The 21,532-nt window shown below is 36.1% G+C and overlaps 1 long non-coding RNA gene across 2 annotated transcripts; it reads right to left on the bottom strand.

The window, feature by feature from the left end:
* Positions 1–1,526: 1,526 nt before the first annotated feature.
* Positions 1,527–3,740, bottom strand: LOC143692282 (uncharacterized). 2 transcript variants are annotated; one of them, XR_013180162.1, is made up of 3 exons: positions 3,484–3,740; positions 3,120–3,265; positions 1,527–1,665 (listed from the first exon to the last, which is right to left on the bottom strand). It is a non-coding gene; the product is annotated as an uncharacterized LOC143692282 (long non-coding RNA). The 2 variants fall into 2 exon arrangements; XR_013180161.1 differs by having other exon boundaries at positions 3,480–3,740.
* Positions 3,741–21,532: the final 17,792 nt, after the last annotated feature.

The following is a 21,532-nucleotide window of genomic DNA, read 5'->3' on the forward strand; positions in this document are numbered from 1 at the left end:
TCTTTGAATATTAAATATATATTACACCTGACACTGAAAATAGACCTGAATGCATAGAAATTTCAATTGGCAACAACCGTCTAATCTGCCTAGAGGTGATGGTGTTTTACCACATAATCCATTTGCAAAACATACAGGAGATACGGTGAATATATTTCAAAATATATTTTGACTCAGAAACATCACATGACAGCGAGCATTTCATTTGTTGTACCTATTATCAAATAACTGGGAAAAAAGTGCATCTTCTGCTCAGAACAGATTTTGGTGACAGGCGTCTTGTCATGTCTTTACTAGATTGAAAAGCCCTTCCTGACCTTTTTTTGTATGGACTTTGCTCCTTAACCTTCTGTTTGTTGAGTAGACTGAGTTTCTTCAGCCTTTATTCATGTGGCACGTTTATGTATGTTTATTTCTAAATGACAGCAGCACAGAAATTAATATTTCTTCTAGGAATCCTCCCACTGAGGCAGACACATCTCAAAATTCAGCGCCTTGGTGGCTTGACTGCTATGACAGTACAGATGATTAGTTTTTTGCTGGCTGAGAAGATCTATCTTAATTAGGATAAAAATAGTAAATTGCCTAAATATTGAGTACATGTAGAAGAATATATAAGTCATTGACTAATATATGCTTTTGAAGGCCTAAATTAATGTTTAAAATGTTTCTTCAATTAAAATAAATGCAAAATCTTGAACTTATAAATAATATGATTAGGATGGGCCTTTGTTTTATTTTCTCTGCCTTCACTACTTTTTTTTTTTTCTTTTTTTTTTTTTTTTATATATTGTGGTTGTTGTTTATTCATCATGAGTATGCTTTCTTTGGCAAGTTTTCTGACAAATACAATGATGTATTATATGATGCCCAGCACAGGGCTTGAGAAGACAGTGTTTGAGAAGGCAGGGAGAAGGTGCTGTACAGGGTTGACATGAAGACATCTCTGCAAAGGCTTGGGGAGGGAGATTGCCTCTGGGAAGTGTTACTCTCAAGGTTTATATATTACTACAGGCTGTAATGTGAGGAACTGGCTTTAACTGGCTTTAATCTTCTGGCTTTAACAACCTTGGGCTGTGCCTTTCCCTCTCTTCACCTGATGCTTCACCAGTATTAAAGGCAGAGAGGTTATCAAGTGCTGTATGATTCAACCAAACTCAAACCCTGGAGTCTGGGCTTTGTAGTGCTGTTATAATAGGAATGATAAGTAAACAGTAAGTCAGTAGGAGGAGTAAGAATTGCTAATGCCTTAACCAGTGAAAGAAACTTGGGAGGTAGATGGAGGTGGATGAGAAGAGTTAATATTACAAGCATTCAGCCTTTCTCATAATTTTCACATGTCCACTAAAAATATATCAAACAAATGGCTTCTAACTATACTTTGAAATGTGTGTGAGGGACAGGCTTGCACTTTTTAGATAATAGATGTACACTTTTAAGACTGTGCAACTGTTAGCTTTCTCATCAAGTTGTTTCCCTTATGCATAAAGCCCACAGATGCCCAAAGCTTACACTTAGAAGATGAATAGAATCCTATCTAGTATTTTTTGCACAGGAACTCACCAAAAACATATGGGGAATCAGAATAGTCTTCCTTCTTCTTTTCTGTATTCATGGAAGGTAAACCAAGGCATTGCCCTCAATGTTTGTGATGATGCAGTTGTTCTGCAAGAAATAGGTTGTCTGAAGCTGTGTGCATTTTTTCCAGTTTGAGTTCACACAATTCTTGACTTTCATATGAACTAAGAAACTCAAAGTGAAAGTCAGCTGGAACATTTTTCACTTGGTTTATGCTGGAAGGTATGCAAAACCAGAGACAGACATAATTTTCACTCAAAATTAACTTGTTCCAGGTCTAAAATAAATTTAGCTTAAATTTAGCACCCAGGTTCTATAGAAATTTCCGGTGAACCTACTTTGAAGTTTTTTTTTAAACTAAGGACACTCGATGACTTATTAATATACATATAAGACTAAAATTCACTCATATAGAATGAGAACTCTATAGAGTTCTCATATAGAACTCATATGCTAAGCATAACAATACATATGTGAGAAGATTTTTTTGTATATAGAGAAAAAACTCACATCTATTCTAAATCTGTTTGCACCAGCTTGTTTTGTTCACTTTAAGGAACTGGTATTTTTCAGTTGTTTGGAACTCTACTCCTCAATGCACATCCTTAATCCTTATGCAAAAAAATCCAGACGGAACCCTTAATTTCATTGTCTTATTTTACATAAATGAGTTTTAAGACATGATTGTGGTATGAATCACTGTTGAGGTGCTTGCTTTCAAAATGTACTGAGCAGAAATCAAACAAAATTTTTGTGCACCTGCTCCTTTGGTAAATTTGAAAGGACACTGAAACTGGTATTCAGGGTATTAGTTAGGAAGCCATTTTTCTCAGAACTTTTACTTTTTTCACCTTCTTATCTTTACAATTACTTTATAGAAAAAAAATCCTTTTCATACATAAAATTTCTACTTTGATTTGAATTTTGGTGCTCTTGGTGGCATCTATCTTATTTTATACCAATACAAATTTCAGGAGAGTTAAATTTCGAGCCATTATACATAGAAATGAAACAGGGAGATAAAATCAGCACATAATATATGTAGTGTACCTTTAATTGGACTTTAATTTTTTAATTGGACTTTAACTGTAACACTGGAAAAAAGATTTAAATACAGACATTGATGCATTTATGACCTTCTGGATACCTTTTTCTATCTTTTCTTATGCCTCAATTTAGTAAGAATCTTATTTACAAAAGACCTTTAAGAAACACTTTTTATACCTTTACCTCAGCATGCCCTGAAGTATAAAAATAAATAAAATATATAGAATGACCAGTTTTTAAAAAATCAGATTCAAAGAAAAACATTGTAACAAAACATTTTCTTCCTTGACTATGTTCTTCAGAAAAAAAATCAATGTTGACATATTTCTATCTGCATTTCAGTGTTTTTATGAGTTTAGCAACTCTGAAATACCTGAGCAATATTAGCACAGATGGCACTGTGCACTGAACACTGTATTTCTAGAGGAAAATGGAATTTCATCAGGGTCTTATGAGGATCACATATTAAAGACTCACTCTGAGTTTCATAATACCTTGCAGTGAAAGCTCAGATGGTAACATCCAGATGTTACAGACGTGTTTTAATGCGCTATCAGCCTGAAGTACTCTGAGAGTAGTCTACTACCCAGTGTGTTCTCCAGCATTCACAGCTCCAATGTCACCCAGAATCTCAGAGATCCTTTTCATAATGACAAAAACATTTGGTTTGTGCAATGTAGTTAAGGAGAAAAGACAAGACAAAGGCCAAAAAATCAATGCCTCCCCCAAAATAAACAACCCCCCCCCAAACTAACAATCCAAACAACTCCCCAAACTAACAATCTAAACAACCCCCAAACCCCAAATAATCCAAACAACCCAAACCAAAATAAAAGAAAAAAATTAGAGTATACCAACACCAATGAAGATGTTGTGAGAGTGCTGCTAGTGAAGAGAGATGATTTCAGGGCCCCACAATCCATGCTGGCAAAGACTTGAAGCCTGTGGAAGCAGTGCATTGAATATCTGACAGAAAGTGTACTCTCCTACCACTATTTTGTCAATAATTAGTGCAGATTGGCAGAACCAGCCGAGCAAAATTGGGCAGATCCTCTGGGTGCACAAGCATATGTGTATCAGAATGACAGGCTCCAATAAACCCTAAATAATCAATATCTACCAATTCTTAATTATCTCATTCTGCTGAGGTAGTGTGAGAGATATATCAAGAAAGGTAGTGTGAGAGATATATCAAGAAACCGCCTTCCGCATGCATTCATTAAGAATTCAGATTTAGTAGCTGTTGGTGATGTTAGGATAATTAGCAGCAAGAAAAAATAGAAGAAATGTTGGTTGCTATAGCAACCTGTTCATCATGATCTACAGCATAAACACCCAGATTAATTTACCAGTTGCCAGTTAGATATATGCTTGGCTGACTGGGGTACACAGAGACACCACCTTATTTGCTTTTATTAGGGCTTAATCATCAACATTAGAGCTTTCAAAGTATGTGTGCTATCACTGTCAATCATAGAGGAGCTATTTACTTTTAGGGCCAAATCAACCAGCACAGTCTCTTTGCACCTCTATGTGAGGTGGATTTCCTTCCTCTGAAGGGAAGGAGGAGAAAAAATATTCTTGCAGATACCCTATGAAGCCACTGCAGGATCACTGGGACTGAGCTAACTCCCATGAGCTATCTGTGTGGTAAAAGTCATATTCTCCCTCTGCAGAGAGCCAGACCTATACCCTTGACTCTTAATGATATTTTTCCCTGAGAACCCTTGGTAAAGGAACCCTGTCCATGAAGCAGCCTTTCGTGGTGTACAGTGGTACATGACGCACAAGTGAGGATACCTGTCTTGCTGGGGTTATACACTTTGCGTAATCCAAGACCCCAAAAAGCTGCCAGCCTATTGAAGAAGTGCATCATATTTGGTAAAACTATAAAATAGACATTTGAAGCACTGGAGGTGGTGGGACAAGGAGCTAACATCATGCCATGATGAAGTGTGCAAAAAACCTAAATGAAACATGAAGGGAGGAGAATCAGTGCCCACTGGATAACTAAAGCAGAGCTGTCCCTCCAAAGTAGAGTTTGATAATGATTTATAATAAATGATAAAAAATTTTATAGACATACTGTAAATAATACAGGCAAAAATTAACTGCTGGAGTCTCTCTGTCACTACTTTTCTCCTGCTAGTGAAAACCTTCACATTCTAACCTCTTATTACTGCTTTACAGAAAAAACCTCCGACTTTTGTGCTGCAAAGTCTTGAGTAGGTTTCCTCAGAACTGGCATCTTTTGGCTACTTTGGATACTAGCTCCATGTTGCATCAACAGTCTTGCCTTCCAAATATACACATGTGTTTCTGCTGCTGGTCCAGACCATTGTCTCCCCTGGGGCCTTGCAGCTGTTTGTGCAGCTATGTGGAGAGACATATTGTGGAACTGGTTCAGCTGCAGAACTGTGCAGAACTGCTCAGAGCTGGGGACTAGAGGATCACACATGGAGCCTTGGAGGCTTTGGGTAGGATAACATAATGGAGTTGAGCTAGAACAAGGGTTGGAGTCAAAACTCTTCTTCTTAATCCCTTTAGTCCTCACTTCTGCTTGTCCATCCACAGGAGTTAAGTACAGTCCCTCTTTTCAGGATTTTTTTTCTGACACTCTCCTAGAGGGAATGAAGCTTCAGTCAACTAAAGGCATCAGAGAATATTTTCAAAAAGCCAGGAAAGATATAGAAAATGTAAAATGAATGAGACCCACATACAAGTGAAGATTAGTGGGTAGTAGAATAGGTAGGTAAATTTCACCTAACTAAAAAGACAAAAATGAAGAAAAAAGAGATTATGTTTCTGAGTCATCTTTATCTTACAAAGCCCATGGCTCACTCTGTGCTGACCCCAAAGCTGCTAACACCTATCCTGCAATTTCACCATGTTGAAATGAAAAAATTTTTTGTCTTTCACTTTTGCCAGCCTTGTGATTTAAAGAGAAATGACACCATGGGACAAGAAAAACCAACCAACCAAAAGCCAGCAAACAACTACACAAAGCAGATCTGATCATCTGTGACAATCTTTCCTCTCTGAGAGCCATCATAGTAATGTAGGTCCTCCAAGCCACATATTGCATATTCCCACCTGAGCTGCTGAAAAAATTGCCAAGGAAAAGCCACCTTTGTAGAAAAACGTAAACATGTCTATCTGTCCAGCAGATAAACATGTCCAGCAGATAAACATGTCTATCTGATGTATTATACTGGCCACAGTTTACTTTATCAGTCCATATGCTGTGTAATATTGACTGGGTCTATTTTTTTCTGGTTATTCTGAAGTAAATCAGTCAAGACTTAACATATGTCCTAAACTGCTATAGTTTATTTATAAGGAGAAAGACAGGCCATCAAACTATCTACAGGAATTTAAAAAATTCATCAGAGAATCAAAGTCTTAACACAATAATCAGTTCAAAAGAAAATGCTTTACATTTAAAGTAAACAATAGCTGTTATACAAAGATTTTGATTTTTCTTTTCCTGCCCTTTGCAATTTTATTTCCTTATTCCAAAGCTCTGCTTATGACATTATGCCCACTCCAGAAACAGAATTTGTTTTTCTAATTCATTTTTTTGAAAAACAGCCAGTTTCAGTCATTTGATTTCAAGTCTTTGGCTCTAAAGTTTTCCAAACCTTTTACTATTTTAAATGGATTTTTAAATTAGATTTTAAAAATGGGAAATAATTAAAAAATGTATATAACTAAAAAGTAATGTGTTTTGATTTGGAAAATTAAAATAAAATGGATGCAACTCACAGAAAGTCAAGGAATGTTTCTCAAACCCTAGTTTTAAACTAAGTCAAATTCATATTAGAAAAGTGGGTTTCATACTTTCTGTTTAATTAATAGTAGACTCTACTTCACAAGACACACTCATCCCCTTAACTGGGAAACAATTTACTTAGTTCTTTATTTAGCATTTCATAAATATTGGGCCAATTTAATCTTTGGGCTAGCTTTAGAAAGCAATGAATAAAGCCAAATATCTAATTAACTGTTAAACTTTGGCAAGTATTCAAGTATTTGGCAAGAAAATATATATTCATCAAACAGTGCTGTGCATAAAATGAATTACAGAATTATGTACTAAATTTCCTTTTCTATGCCAATAAAACTTTAAAAAATAATTTAGCTCTGAAAAAGTTTCATTTTTTGCAGAAAAGATGACACAGACATTGGGTAAAAATATATTCTTGACATTGGTCAAAGAGACTTGCCTCATTATGGCTTTGACTTCTCTATGAGAAAAACAATTGCTAAGTCCTCTGGTAGAATATTTCTGTGCAATGAGATCAATTTAGCTGCAAGTACACCACCAGTTTGAATCCAACCCCTATAAAAGTCAGTAAAAAGATTTCTTTCCTCATGGCATAGATGACTACAAACAGAACACACCTCTACCACAACAATTTTTAGAAATACTGCTACACATAACTGAAGAGTGGTAATAGAATATCTGTACATACTTAATGACTGAAAGGCTATAACAGTTATGTATATCGTGAAGATGTTTTCACTAGACTTGGTTATATCACTGCATAGTGAACTACTGTCTTTCCTGAAAGAAAATTCTTTCTTCAGCATGTCTACCACTACCCTTCAAGATCAACATTTTGAATCTGACTTCACAGGCACACCGAAAAAGCTGCTCTGAAGTATGAGACTGTGCATGAGAACAGCAAACTGAGCCATGGGGAAATTCTTGAGAAGTTGTTATTCCTCCACTATACAAAACCTGCAATTATTTTATTTTCAATTATTTTATTTTCAATTATTAATGAAAACAGATAAAATACGGGCAAAAATATTTGTGTTTTCTGAGATCTGACCCGCTGAATAGCTGACTTCCTTAAAAAATCAAATGCAATGCTAAATACTATAATATAAACCCCTTCATATTTATCTGTACTAATACATCTTTTGTGCTCAGGCAGACTACACATTCTGTGGTCCTTTTTTTAAAGGAATAGTGAAAAGAAAACATATAAATTCAAAAATATTAAAAGGGGTTTTCCTCCTTTAAACATCTGACATAAATATTTGACAATATTTATTCCCCATCTCACTCTTAAAAAAAATTTTTTTTGGTGATTATGTAGGAACACACTCATAGTACATTGCCTTATATATTGCCTTATATTAATTTTATATAATATTGGGGTGTTTATTGTGGACTATATTCAATTATTTTTAAATATTCTTTCCTGTACTTGAAAATAATCTTGTACTGTTCAAAAGACTGACTCACTTACAGATGAGATGGTAGAATCCATGTATTGGAAATAAATTAGGCTTCAAAGGGCCCTTCCAATGGACTCATCATGTCTATCAAAGAAAAACCTTGTACAACAGGCAGATATTTTACTTCCAGTCACAATAAAGAAATACTTTGGGTTATAGAAAATATCTCTTGCTGATAGATATGTGAGATTTACATCTGTTCCGCCATATAGTAAGAAATTGTTCCAAGGGATTGCTATAGATAAACATCTGCTATTATTTCCAAGGGTTTTTTGCAACTCTTCAGTGGGGAAGAGACTGAAAATATCTGCTTGTATTTGCCTGCAGTACATTTGCAGAGGATGTGTGTACAGAGGATCCAAGACAGTGAAGTGAGTTTTGTGTTCATTTCTTGTGAATGGTCTTCTTTCCCCTACTAATCCCATATATCTACTGAAAAGAAGGGAGAGTGTTGTGCATCTCCTCAACTTTTAGAACGGGAATTATGCTTCTTCATCAAGCACAAGTAAAATAAGGTTAGGTGGCCACAGCAGGTGCAAGGATTGCACAGGCATCTCTTCAACAGGTCTAAGTCATTTGTGGGAGCTGTGGGTGAAATGAGATTATTCTACCAAAGATGCAAGGGTGATAATGCTTTTATCATCCCTGGTAAGTAATGTTGCTGGTCTGTAGCTCTGAAAACCTTCATAGAAGTCACAGATTAGAGGATAAGTTACTGTGATGTCATTTTAGTAGTTTTGTCTTCCCATCTATTACTTACCATAAAACATTTTATTTTTTTGTTTGACTTTCTTCTAGGACATATTAATTTAATCTTGCTCAATATTTTTTTCTTTATGTAATGTAAATTCCAAAGTGTGCAAAATTTACCAGCAATAGTTTTGCAGTAGTAACTTAGCATATAGATTACAATTTTGAATGTATGTGTTGCAGCTACGGTATCTTTAAAATATGTTGCACAAAAGTAACTGATAATGATTTAAACATCACAAACTATATTATGGTGCACAGAAAACAAAACTAAAGTAGAAAAAGACCTCCAAATCCCTAATAGAGGAAAACAAAATTGAAATTAGTAGGTGAGATTCTATGGATCCTAAAAAATAGGTCCTTGTGTCAAGTCTACTGAGGAGCCATACATCCTGTATTTCAGTATTTTCTCACAGAGTTAAAAATAATATGCTCAGTTAAATTTCTCCCTGCCCCTTGGGTTGAACTGTGTCTGTGCTGTAAATTTCATGTAAGGGTGTCTAACTGGTCCTGCTACTGAAAAGCACAGCAGTAGCTACTTTGCTGTTAGCAAAGTTGAATTTGAATGGCAAGTGTCATTTAAGATGGATGAGAACAGAATTGCAGCAGTCTACAAATTATGTATCATTTTGAGACAAACCATGTTTTTAAGCAGTGCTTCAGGCAGCAGAATAAAGTGCTCATTGTTTCTTCACCTTCCTTTGTTGATTTGGTTTCTTTGTTGTTAGGACCAACACCCAAGACCAAACTTGCTTTTTATTCAGTGGAATTGGGCAAGTATCCAATTCACAATTGAACACTTTTAAAAATTTAGTTTAAATAATGCATTTTGTGCATGACAAGTGATTAAATATTTGAGTCTAGTTCTGAGTTCTTTGTTCTTTCATCCAAATGTTAATAATTTAAGTGTTTGTCTGCAAAGAGACAGTTTCTTACTCCACCATATCTCATTTTTTCTTCTTCGTGGCTGAAATCTTAATTCCATCTTTACAATATTTGAAATTTTAGCTAATGGCATACAGTACCTAGAGACTGTGTCTCACAGAGTAATTTGGAAAATAATAAGAGATAAGAAAAATAGAATGTTATCTAGGGCAGATAATGTACATTTCATCAACCTAGAATGTACCTAGCAAGTTGCAGGTCTGTATAAAAAAAGTAAAAGATAATAGTAATACTGATAATATCATAATGAGATCGAGTTTAAGGACAAATATCTATATTTTGAATTGATAGAGAAAGCAAGAAACGTTCTTCCATAGTTTGTAATTATGATATTTCATACACAAAATTCCTCTTTTTAACAATCCTGGGTTTTGATCATAGTGGTTCTGTAGCCCTCTCCTCAATAGGTGACGCATGGCATTAAATTCTTAAATGAAAGGCAAAAACAAATGTTCTAAGCCTAAAAGTAATTTTTCAAAATGATACATGAGAAGCATACGCAAATCTTACCCACAAACAGGAATTTATACAGTACCACCCATGCACCACTTTGAAATGAAGCTAACTTAAGTACCTTGGTTTTCCTTCTTTATTTTACTTGACATTTTCCTTCTGCTTACTTTCAAATTAATATATGACGAAGGAGCAAAAGATTTTCTTTTGTATAATATTCATTCCTGTCAGATCAGTTACAAATGAGAATTCATGTCCCAAGTTGATTTTGTACTTGATGAATCAATGTTTAAAACTTTGTAGACAAACTAAGAGGCAACAGAGAATTGAAGAAATTCCTTCACCTATAGCACTATCAGCTATTACACCATCATGGGCCAAGCCAGACTTCTGAGTAATTTGAACTTTGACAAGCAGTATATCCTACAGGTCCAAGGATATGGGGAGATCAAAGGACCTTTTTTACCTTAGTGAGCCAGAAAAGTAGTTTTGGTGAAAACTTCTCTAGTATTTGTAGAAATTAATTTTATATTTGGAGGTGGCCAGCAGTTTTGCCACATTTTATTTATTTCAGGCAGTGGGCTGAAAAGAAACATAATCTTTCTCCCTAAATTTTGTCTGTGAGAAAAATCAGAAATATAAAGAATCCAACTGTCTTGAGCAGATCTCTGCCACTCTACATTAAAATATAGTTCATCTGTTGTCTGCTAAAAATTACCCATAGGAAGCTGTAGTCTTGTCAAGACCTAGAGAGGGACCTTCTTGCTACTGTCATTAAGGAAAAAAAACAGTGAGGAAAATGGCTTACACCTGGATTTTTAGCATATCCAAAGTTAGATTCCTGTATCTTGTGGGGTCACTGGGAACAGTAGTAGATAGATACAATAGAGCACTTCCATCATTTTTCATGACTAAGAAATGCACAAAACGAAAGAAAGAAAGAAAGAAAGAAAGAAAGAAAGAAAGAAAGAAAGAACACTAGACCTACAAAAATGAACCAAATCAGAAAAATCAGCACTAATAAAGAGAAGCCATTAGAGAACCAAAGTCTAGTTGAAATTTTTTTCTGAACCTCACAGTGTTTTTCCCTCTAATATCTGCAAAAAATAAAGGGCTAAAGAAATAAAGGGCTCTTACCAGCCTGTAAAATATATTTTTTATTAACATATAATTTTTATTAACATGAAACTTTTCTTAGCATACTATATTATGAATGTCAAATTGAACCAATCAGCAATAAAGTATATGTCTGATACCATTGGAAAATTCAATCAATAATTTTTGCGTTTTTTTTTTTTTTGAAAAGTAGATGTGTCATATCAAGACACACAAAAAAAGAATATGAAGAAAGGGAAGGAAAATAAAAGGGAAGCTATTTTTGAAGCCTGTAAAAGCAAACTGAAAAAAATAACTGAAAGTACTCTGGACATGCACAAACACATCATTTCTTAGCAGGAAAAAGTATAAAATTCAGTGAGTCAGAAACTTTGTCATTTAGGTTTTGCATATATCTCATTATTTTGTATATAAAACAGTCCTGTAAAATACCACGAAATACCCACAATTTCACCTAACATGCCTATTCAAATCTTGAGCTATCACACTGGTCAGTACTTTAAATGTCACTCTGTGTTATAGACCGAGTACTGATAGAAAGTCCAAAGGCAAATTTATTTCCTCTTCTGTAGTTTTTCCAGGCTGAACTTCTATTATGCAGTATCTCAACACTTGCCCCTTAACCACTAAATTTGGAAGAATTTAAGTATTAAAAATGGGAAAACTGAGTTGCTTGTAAGTTCTTTTTGTTTCTTTTCAAAGAACATTAAAGATGAATTTCAAACAAAAAATAAAATCCTTGCTGCCCTTAGTGTTTCACTTTGACACAAAGCAGGGGGCTTATTAACTGGAATGGAAAATATCTGGCAATTGCTTCATTTTCCATCTGATACTGTCACCCTTATTGGTTGCACATGATAAAAAAATGAGAACTGGTCTAAGGATCATAGTCTTAGAAGAGGGAATCATACTTTGACTCTTCTACAATTCCTTGTAATTTCAGGAAAATTTCCTGTGAAAATTTCTGAGGCCATAATAATCCTGTACTGCTTCCACACACTGGTTTAAATAAAGACGAATATGGAAAAAAACAACCAAACAACAAAACCACAGAGGTAAAAATCTCACAAAAATGCACTTTTCACCAAAAAACCAATAATTTGTAAAAAATTGAAATGGAATAAAGATGAAAATGAAGGAAAGACTGTTTCTCTGTTACCTTTTCCTGTTAGCTTTTGAAGATCCTACAGTGACTGCAGATAGCAAACTGATGTGGAGGAGAGGCACAGTTGAGCCAAATTGGAAACATATTTTAAGCAGAATAGAAATGAAGGAAATAGGGGTCCTGGTGAAGCTGGAAGATGAGTTGCACAAAATTTCATCCTCTCAGGCATAACCTCTCAGGCATAACTAGAGGCTGCACATCAGTTAGAAATGCTGGATATAGAATTTTCAGAAAAAGATACATACCATCAGGAAAAGATATTCTGGATTTTTTTTTTAATATTTCTTTATTTATTTAGTGCTTCTAGATATTGTCAGCATACATTGAGGAAGCTGGTAGGACTACTGTGAGAAACTTGAGAGGATTTATTGTATTGCAAAAAGAAGCCATGAAGGAGAGTCTTACCTTTCAGAAGCTTAGAGATAGTACATGAATGCTGGTCTGTAACAGGGACGCCTCCATCCACACAGCCATCATGACAGGAAGGCAAACTCTCTGCCTGAAAATTCATTTCAGATACTAAAATCATGTCAGCCAGGTTAAGAATGTAAAGTTAAGGTAATGACTGAATCACCGATCACAATGTTAAGTGATTTTTTTAATGAGCCTGTACATTGGTTACTTCAGCTACCAGTCCAGTTAATATTTGTTCAACAAATGATTGATTTTAGGAAATGCTCAGGTCCAGGGGTAGAAACATGATCTAAAGCCATGCAGAGAGGGACAGAGAAAAACTTTGATGTGCTTGATGGTGGTATGGTATCTTGGTTACAGATTTGTAAGCTTATCTATTTAAAAGAGACTTAAAAGAGCTTATCAATTTAAAAAGAATAAATTATGCTGAATCACCTCCACCTTTTACTTACACATCATCTGATTTCCCTTTAAAAGCTAATTATCCTTGTTAATTATTTTTGAATCCATAGATTGTGTTAAAGTCATTGAACTTACTACTTTTTAGTAGTAAGTTGTTTTTTTTTTTTCAATTTGTTTATGTGGGTATTGTCGCTTAGGCCTGAAGCAGCAGGAGCCTCCTCCTTGTTCCCCAGGAAGCTCTGCAACTGGTTTCCACCCTTGCAGTTGCCAGGATGGAGTGACAAGTGAGAAACTCTCCTTCTCTTTGCAAATCCCACATAAAGGTCTGTGCACAGTGGCAGACCTGGCCTTCATGGGTGTTGCAAAGACTCTTGATATGTTCCTGCAGCAAGGGCTGCTCCTAGCTGGTGCAACTCATCCTGCTGTACTTAGTGTCTCCCTGACACATATTTAGCATCCAAAAGATAGCTGGGCACAAAACTAGGCAGGATCCTCATCATGTTTGTGAACAGTCAATATATCCCTTGGAGGAGCAACGTCACAGCTGGTGTCATATCATCCCTTTGAGTGAATGTGTTTTGCTGATTTTCCTATTTACCTACTTCAGACTTCTTACAAACATGGATGATGGAAGAAGTCTTCTTCTTCTCATGGAGAAGACTAGACTGATGCAATCCCAGCTCTCAGTAGTGGCATGCAGGTAGCAAGGCTGCCCTAGAGCTAAATATAGAAGGCCCAAACTCTCTCTGTGTTTCTTGGTGAATTGGAGGCACAGAGTGCACAAACTTCACTTTCACTCTCTTCATTGAGCAGTCAGCTCTGACAGCCTGGCTTATGTTTGATTGCACCTTTTTGAACTAGGAGCACCACCATGTATAAACAACACAGAGGTTGTAACCTGATTCTGCAGAAAAGTAACAGGAGAAATTAATGTTTTATGAAAATCAGTGTGTACAAAGATAAGGCTTTGAAAGGTGGACACATTGCTCCCAAAGGCAACAGCATTGACATTTGCTCACAAAGACTGTCTGGATTTTTTCTTTATAGCTGGTACCCTAAGAGATGCTTTTCTGTATTATCAGTCAAAAATTACTAAATTTTACTAAAAATGTATTCTAAAATTCGGGTTTTTTACTATGCATTTATACTGTTATTTCTTTTTACTACATATTGCCATACTAAAAACCCCTACTATCGTAGATAGATGCTTAATTGCCTAAGACTATTGCATAGCCCAGAGCTGGAAAACTGACAGAATTTTGAAGCTGGTGATTAGTCAAAAAAGAAACCTCAGGACCTCAGAGTCTTGCAGGTGAGGAAAATCAGGATGATTGTGGTCTGATGAAGCAGGCACAACTTCCTTCATCTTGCCCAGAGCCAGGTAGCATTCAGGCAAGTGGAGGGTTGGCTTCCCTGTCCCTTGACTCCCGCCTCACCGTCCCAATTATTTGGGAACATGATACCTGGAGTAAGGAAGCAAGAGCACTGAGAATGACTTTTGCCCCACTCTTGAATGTCTTTCAGAACCACATGGATACTTCCTAGCTGAAAGAGGCTTTACGTGGTGGGTAGAAAAGACACCTTACTATATATTGTTTTCTTTCTGTTTGTTCTTCTCTGAAGGGTTGTGACCATACTTTGCCTGGGACTATGCCAATAACATCCTAAATCATCCATTACCCTCCTTTCCCATCAGACACATGAATTTTTTTAAACAGCTGATGTGAACATGCCAGTCAGTATGTGGGGAAAGAGCCTAATTTTTTCATTTGAGATAAGGACCTGATCAAAAAAAAAAAAAAAAAAAAGATGCAAACAGCTAATTCTCATTTCATGTCAACAGGATTTAGTGTAAAAGTGGAGTTGGACTCAGTATCTGTCTCTGGGACTAAGAGACTTCAGACATACCTACCAGGAAAACAACGACAACAAAATACCCCAGTAAAGTGTTTGCAAAAATTGCTAGCCTTTAGAAGATTGAGGAATAATAATGATGCTGTGATACACACAGATAGGCCAAAATGAATGGATAGGAACCTGAAAAGGTTTCAATAAAAGAGAAATTCTTAAGGGCATAAATATGGGCATAAGAGCAAATACACAGAAATGAGAACTTGCCTTCTCCCACCTTCCAGAATATGATTTCATGCCACCAAATCCTTCAGGAAAGGAAAAAAAACCCCACCATTCTAAAATTAGGAGGTTGATTTGAAACTAATTCTGTTAGTCTCAGAAACAAGATATTTTCTGCTGCAAGTGCCTTCCTTAAGAAAGGTTATAAATGAGTGCAGATACTATTGTATGGAAGAGGAAGAGGATTTAATTTGTGTGGCAGAGACGGGAGAATTGCCATATTGATCCCACCCCCATTAGAGCCAGTAAGAATTTTACCATTGATTCCAGTGGGAGCAAGGTCTTCAAGTGCAGTAAGAGGAATCTCTTGAAAGCAGAGAAGAAAGGCATAAAAGTTTTTGAATGCTAAGGCCAAATATTAAGCTGGAAGACCTTTATAGACAAAGGCTCTAAGAATATTTATTTGATGCCAGTTTTGAACAACTGCAGGCAGCTGTTCTGGTCAGCTGGGGCCAACATGCTTACCATCCTTGGGTTCATTCAGATGTAGCCCCAAGGCATATATTTTCTTGCATGAGACTCTTCAGTTGTAGAAAGTCATCACAGAGGAGAGCCACTGGAATGTCTCAGTCATTGCCCTCCATGCCTGCTGTTAGTCTCATTTATTTGAGCTGACCTACTTTTCCTCCCTTACTATTTCCTGTTAAACTTTCTGCTTTGTTGATTTTTCTTACAACTTGGTGGTAAGGCAACTGGGTAGCAGTTACTTATTTTTCCCTCTATTTGCTACAGTTTGCTGAGCTTTTTCTGGTAAGTTGGCTGGGGCAGGTCTATTCTATACTTCTGATTCAACAGAAATACTGCAGCAAACTATTTACGATGACTTCAGTGCATGAATATTAGTGTCAATAGCATGGATCACCTAAAGGTAAATTAAGAACTGATGCAAACTTTTACATAAAGTCAGTTTTGTCTTTTGGGTTCAAAATCTTTTTTTCACCTTTTTTTTTCCCCACTTGCCTTCATTTATGTGTCTCAGAATGATGCCAAATTGCCATCAAAATGGCAGAGAATGATCTTACAATATAGATCATATTGCAAAAAAAAAAAATTCACATGAAATTTTCACCTTGTGTTTGGAAAAACAATCAACTGAGATTGCTCAGGGAAGTTACCTTTCTTGGATTTGAATAGAATATATGAATAGGGTTTATACTACAGAATTTACACTCCAAAACTAAAAATTGGCAAATTTAAGTCAAACAAAATACTTACATTTTGAGCACTCTTTCTTTAATTATACTGGCAAGTTAACAAAGTGAAAATGGACAGGGGGACTTATTCACCACTCTGGTGTTTTAGATTAATGTGCAATGTTTTTACACAATGTTTTTGATATCTGTTTACCATTTCTAGGCTAAAATAAATGATAGCTATGTCATAATGTGATGGGACAATGGCAGCTATTTTCCATCCAGGTTTGACTGTCACAAGTGTCTCTATAAATGTCCCACAACATACATTTTTTGATGAATTGAACTAATATAATATAATTTTTCTTAATATAATTTTAGATTACTTTTTTTAGGCAGAAGGAACAAAGTAATTTCATCTTTTAAGCAGGCACATTATGTATAGGTTAACAAAAAAGCTGTTGTCAAACTTTGTGAAGCTTTATTCTTTGTGTGTTAAATTCCATTTATCCTAAGAATAGAACACTAATCGTTTCTGCCTGCAGAGACTCTTGAGGATTTGGTTCTTAAAGAAAACGAACAAAAGAAAGGCAAAATATCTGGTACATTCTTCTACTAAGTTTACTCAGGACTGGTTTTCCATGTTTAGGACAAGATGTATCTTTCAATGAAGTCAGAGATTTCACAAGAGTCAATGAATTAAGTGTTAGTGTTACTACGGCTGATAACACAATCACTTCAGGAGTTGTAGGCAAAAACCAGGAGCATCCTAACTAGAGGAGGCTCTGCCTTTTCATGACTGGCTGGGGTTCTCTAGGCCCAGCATTGCCAGCCAGGCAAGGGAAGGTATTGTCCTGCTTGGCTCTGCGGTGGAGTGGCCTCACCTTGAGTGCTGGGGGCAGTTTTGGGAGTTACAGTATAAAAAAGACATTCCACTATTAGAGAGTGTCCAAAGGAGGGTCACGAGGATGATGAAAGGTCTGGAGAGGAAACTGAATGAGGAGTACTGAGGTCACTTGGTCTGCTCAGCCTAGAGAAGAGGAGTCTGAGGGGAGACCTCATTGCAGTCTACAACTTCCTTGGGAGGGAAGAGGACGGACAGAGACTGATCTCTTCATTCTCATGACCAGTTACAGGACTTGAGGAAATGGTTGGAAGCTTAGGTGGGGGAGGTTTAGGTTGGACTTCAGAAAAAGGTTTTTCACTCAGAGGATGGTTGGGCACTGGAGCAGGCTCTTTAGGGAAGTGCAAGCAGCAAGACTGATAGATTTCAAGAAGCATTTTGACAATATTCTTGGGCACATATTGTTATTCTTGGGTGTGATTCTTGGGTGTCCTGTGCAGGGTCAGGAAGAGGACTTCAATGATCCTTGGGAGCCCCTTTCAATTCAGCATCTTGTATGAAAGCTCTACTATTTTAAGAAAAATTCTTTCTTCTTTTGAAACCACAATTATAGGGACTCTCAATATATCAAACCAGCATTTTTCCCCTCTTTCCCAGCACTCAGCATCCTTTGTCACAAATGAGTATGAAATGCAACCTGAATTCATGAAGCAGAATTCATGAAGCAGGCCTGAGCCAGGTCATGTGGCAAAATGACCTAAAGGACAGGGAATCAATGCCTTACTGTTCTACTGCTGCCTATTCCAAGCCATTTCAACCCCCTCTGCCTTATTTCCCCACTGTGAAACACAGAGAATGATTCTCCTTCCTTTCTCCTCCTTGACCCACTGCTCCTTGTCTCTCTAAACTCTTAAGAGCTTCCAGTAACAAGGATGTGCTCTCTGTTTTCCAGTTTTAAATATTGCCCTTATTATAATGCTATTGATGTAATTAATTTTACTTCAGATTTTGTTTATTTATACATAATTACACTTTTTTTTGCATAAATACTGCTGTTTATGGATACTAATGGTAAGACTGACTTTTCAGAATCCAGTTCGCTGTTCTTCTTCTGTTCTCATAATCTAAAGTTTAGAGAAAAGCGAGCACATAATACCTTTGTGCCTTTAACTTACAAATAAGCCAATCAAACCATTTGAAATAATAATAATAAATATTGCTAATAAGCCTGAACATATAAAATGTTTTCCCACTGTGACATGTGTGTTTCTGTACAATAAAAACATTAAATAACTCAACAAAAATATTTTAATATAAACAATCTCCTTAAAACAAAAAGAACAATACCCCCTAAAATCCTTAAGTCAACCACACTGAAGCCCTAAACGCATTGAAAAGATAAATGCCCAGAATCTTTGAGTCAAGGACTGAACCAAAGACTCTTGAAATAATTGAAAATATTTTCACAGAGCAAAACACTGGCTAGTGCCCTCCTGGGTGATGACCCTGTTTCTGTTGTGTAAAGTTCTTATCAGGTGTAACACATTCAACTCTCACCAGATTTTGGGGCTATGGGCCTCACAGCAGCTTTAGGTTCTCATAGTCACTGATTAAAGGCTCTGAGCATCCCCATTGGGCATAGAAATCTTTGGTTTTCCAGACTTTTAATGAGTGAGCTGTTTCTTCTGCAAAATGAGACTGGGATCATAATGAGTGGGAACTTTGCTAGAAGTTGGAAAATAGTCATGAGACATCCATGCAGTCAAATAATACAATGAAGGAGCAGTAAGATAACTCATTCATTGTGCCTAAAGCTGGGAAAAGCAAAAAGGGAATTAAATGCAGTAAGGAACAAAAGTGAAGTTCAGTCAGCCTTAGACTTAAAGGGTAAAAATTTGTTAAAGTGTTTAACATCTTCAGTTAGAAGGACTTGACATAACTATTGCACTGCCATCGCAGCCACTGCCACAGACCAGTGTATCCTTTACATGGCTGGTTTCAGTACTGCTTTTTGCACTAAGAGCCATGAGCTGAATTTGCTGAAGCGCAGCTTATACTTCAGAGGAAAATAGCTGGTTTTGTTAGGAAAACAGAATAATATTTACACAAAGCTCCTAAAGTTGGGAATTTATTTTGTACCTGGATTTTAGTGATGGAATAGGATACAAGGAGAAGCCATTCTTAAAATTATACATGCAGTGGAGAGGTATGGCTTGAAAGGGATTAACTGGTAGAAGATTAATCACAACCATTATAAGGATGTCTAATTATTCATGCTGGAGCTTAAATATAATATTGGCACAAAGGAAGGTGCAGAAGCAATACCGTGATTAGCTTTCTTAATTTGTTTCAAAAGCCTTTTGAGGAGTTGAGTTGTTTCTCCTAGATCTAAAAGTCTTTGGAAATCTCCCAAAAACAGGAATGACTTCCTAGTTTAAAGCTTATCTTTCCACTAACTAATCACCTCATAAACCTTACAAAATATCAGCAAATATGATTTTGTTTCAGGATGTCTGGATGACTAGACAGTGTTGTAGTAGGACTATTTAAAAATTATTATTATCACTGGTCTGTTACATAAGCAGAAAATTGTGATATTAGGTGTTTATTTAAGTTGTTACCAAAAGTTTGGTAAAATAAAAAAACTCCTTAACAACACGGTAACATTAAGAAGCAGACATTCTCTACTCAGCCAAATGCATGGGGGAATAGCTCTTCCCATATCTGTGCATGGGGAATACAGGGAAGTTTCTGTTTATGTACGGTATTCTACGTACATGTTCACTGATTGTCCCAGACTAAACATACATATAATAATAATTTCCTCAAAATCATGAACCCCTTTTATTCCCTTTATGCATGGGTTTTTCTGTCCTGGGGGTCTCTCTTGGGATCCCTAATGGTCATAGACTCCAGTGTTACAGCTGACATACTCAGGTTGGCAGGATACTGGGGCTCATGAACTTCCAGTTCTCCGTCTTACACAATGAGCACTGTTCAGTTTTATAGACCAGTGGTTTTGGAGAACAAGCATTGTGTTAATTCACCAGGTGCAGGTAATTTATCATCTGGTAACATTCTTCCCTTTGAGGCTTGTGAAGCTCGTCTTCCTTGCAAGCCTTCATAAGCCTAACTTTGTTCTATTTTTTTACTAACATCATATAAGTTTTTAAGGCAAGTATCATAATTACAATTATTACTATGATCATAAGTATACTTTGCAAAAATGAAGTCAACCAACCAGTTAGAGAAAATCCAAATTTTTTAAGTATTTTATTTAACTAATTACTTTCTAACCCTGTTATTAGTTCTCTGCTAGATGCAACAACAGATTTTTATCCTATCAGATCATCCAATTTAGGAGTCACATTTGAAATGTGCACACAACTAGTATTGTTGTTTAAATTCAAGTAACCCCATACTCTATGTTCATGTAACAATAAGAGGTCAAAACCTAATCTGTTTTATAAAGTTGCACATGTGTTCCCAAATTTTTGTCAAATTGTTCACTGAAGTTCCCCACAGAACTGGATTTTCTAAAGGTTAATGTTGGCAAACAAGCAATTCCAGAAATTTCATTCTGTGATCTACCAAAATATTGCACTAACTCTAAGACTACATTCTCCTTCTCAGAAATTAAGAAAATTGTTTCTATTATATAAATATCTAGGTATGTATCATTTTCATCTAGATCCAATTAATATTATCCCCCCAGAAAGAAATAACATCCTATACCAAAACCAATAGGGTTTACATATATATGTAGAAACGTCATGGTGTTAGTCTTGTTTCTGCTCTGTGTTTAATGTGATGTACTCAGGGTTCAATTTGTTCCACCTTGGGTGTGATGTAAATTACCAGGGGGACTTGATATGGTCCCTTCCGCTTCTCCTGGATTGGTCCAAAACCCCAGGTTCTGGAGCAAACCGTATCTTCTCATTGGAAAGAATGTACATGCAAGCATAGTCTTGACCATTTCTTGATAACAATGTACCTTTTAAAACTTAAAAGACTTAATTTTAGCATTATTATATTAATTTCAGCAGAATTTTGAGGCTTCTGTTGACTTGTTGGTGTGACATAGGAAAGTTTCTGGCAATCTAGAAAAGGTACTAAAATATCAAAATGTGCCAGTCCCAGTTCTGCCTGGACAGTTCCGCAAAATCAATATGCCAATAATTACCTGGTGAGTTCCTCTGTTTTACTAGCTCTGGAGGCAGACTTCTTTTTCCCTTGAGATTATTTTACAAAACAAATTACTTATTTTTCAATAAGCAAAATAATGTTTTCAACTGATCTATT

This window comes from Agelaius phoeniceus, chromosome Z, assembly GCF_051311805.1.
Source record: "Agelaius phoeniceus isolate bAgePho1 chromosome Z, bAgePho1.hap1, whole genome shotgun sequence".
Taxonomy (NCBI): domain Eukaryota; kingdom Metazoa; phylum Chordata; class Aves; order Passeriformes; family Icteridae; genus Agelaius; species Agelaius phoeniceus.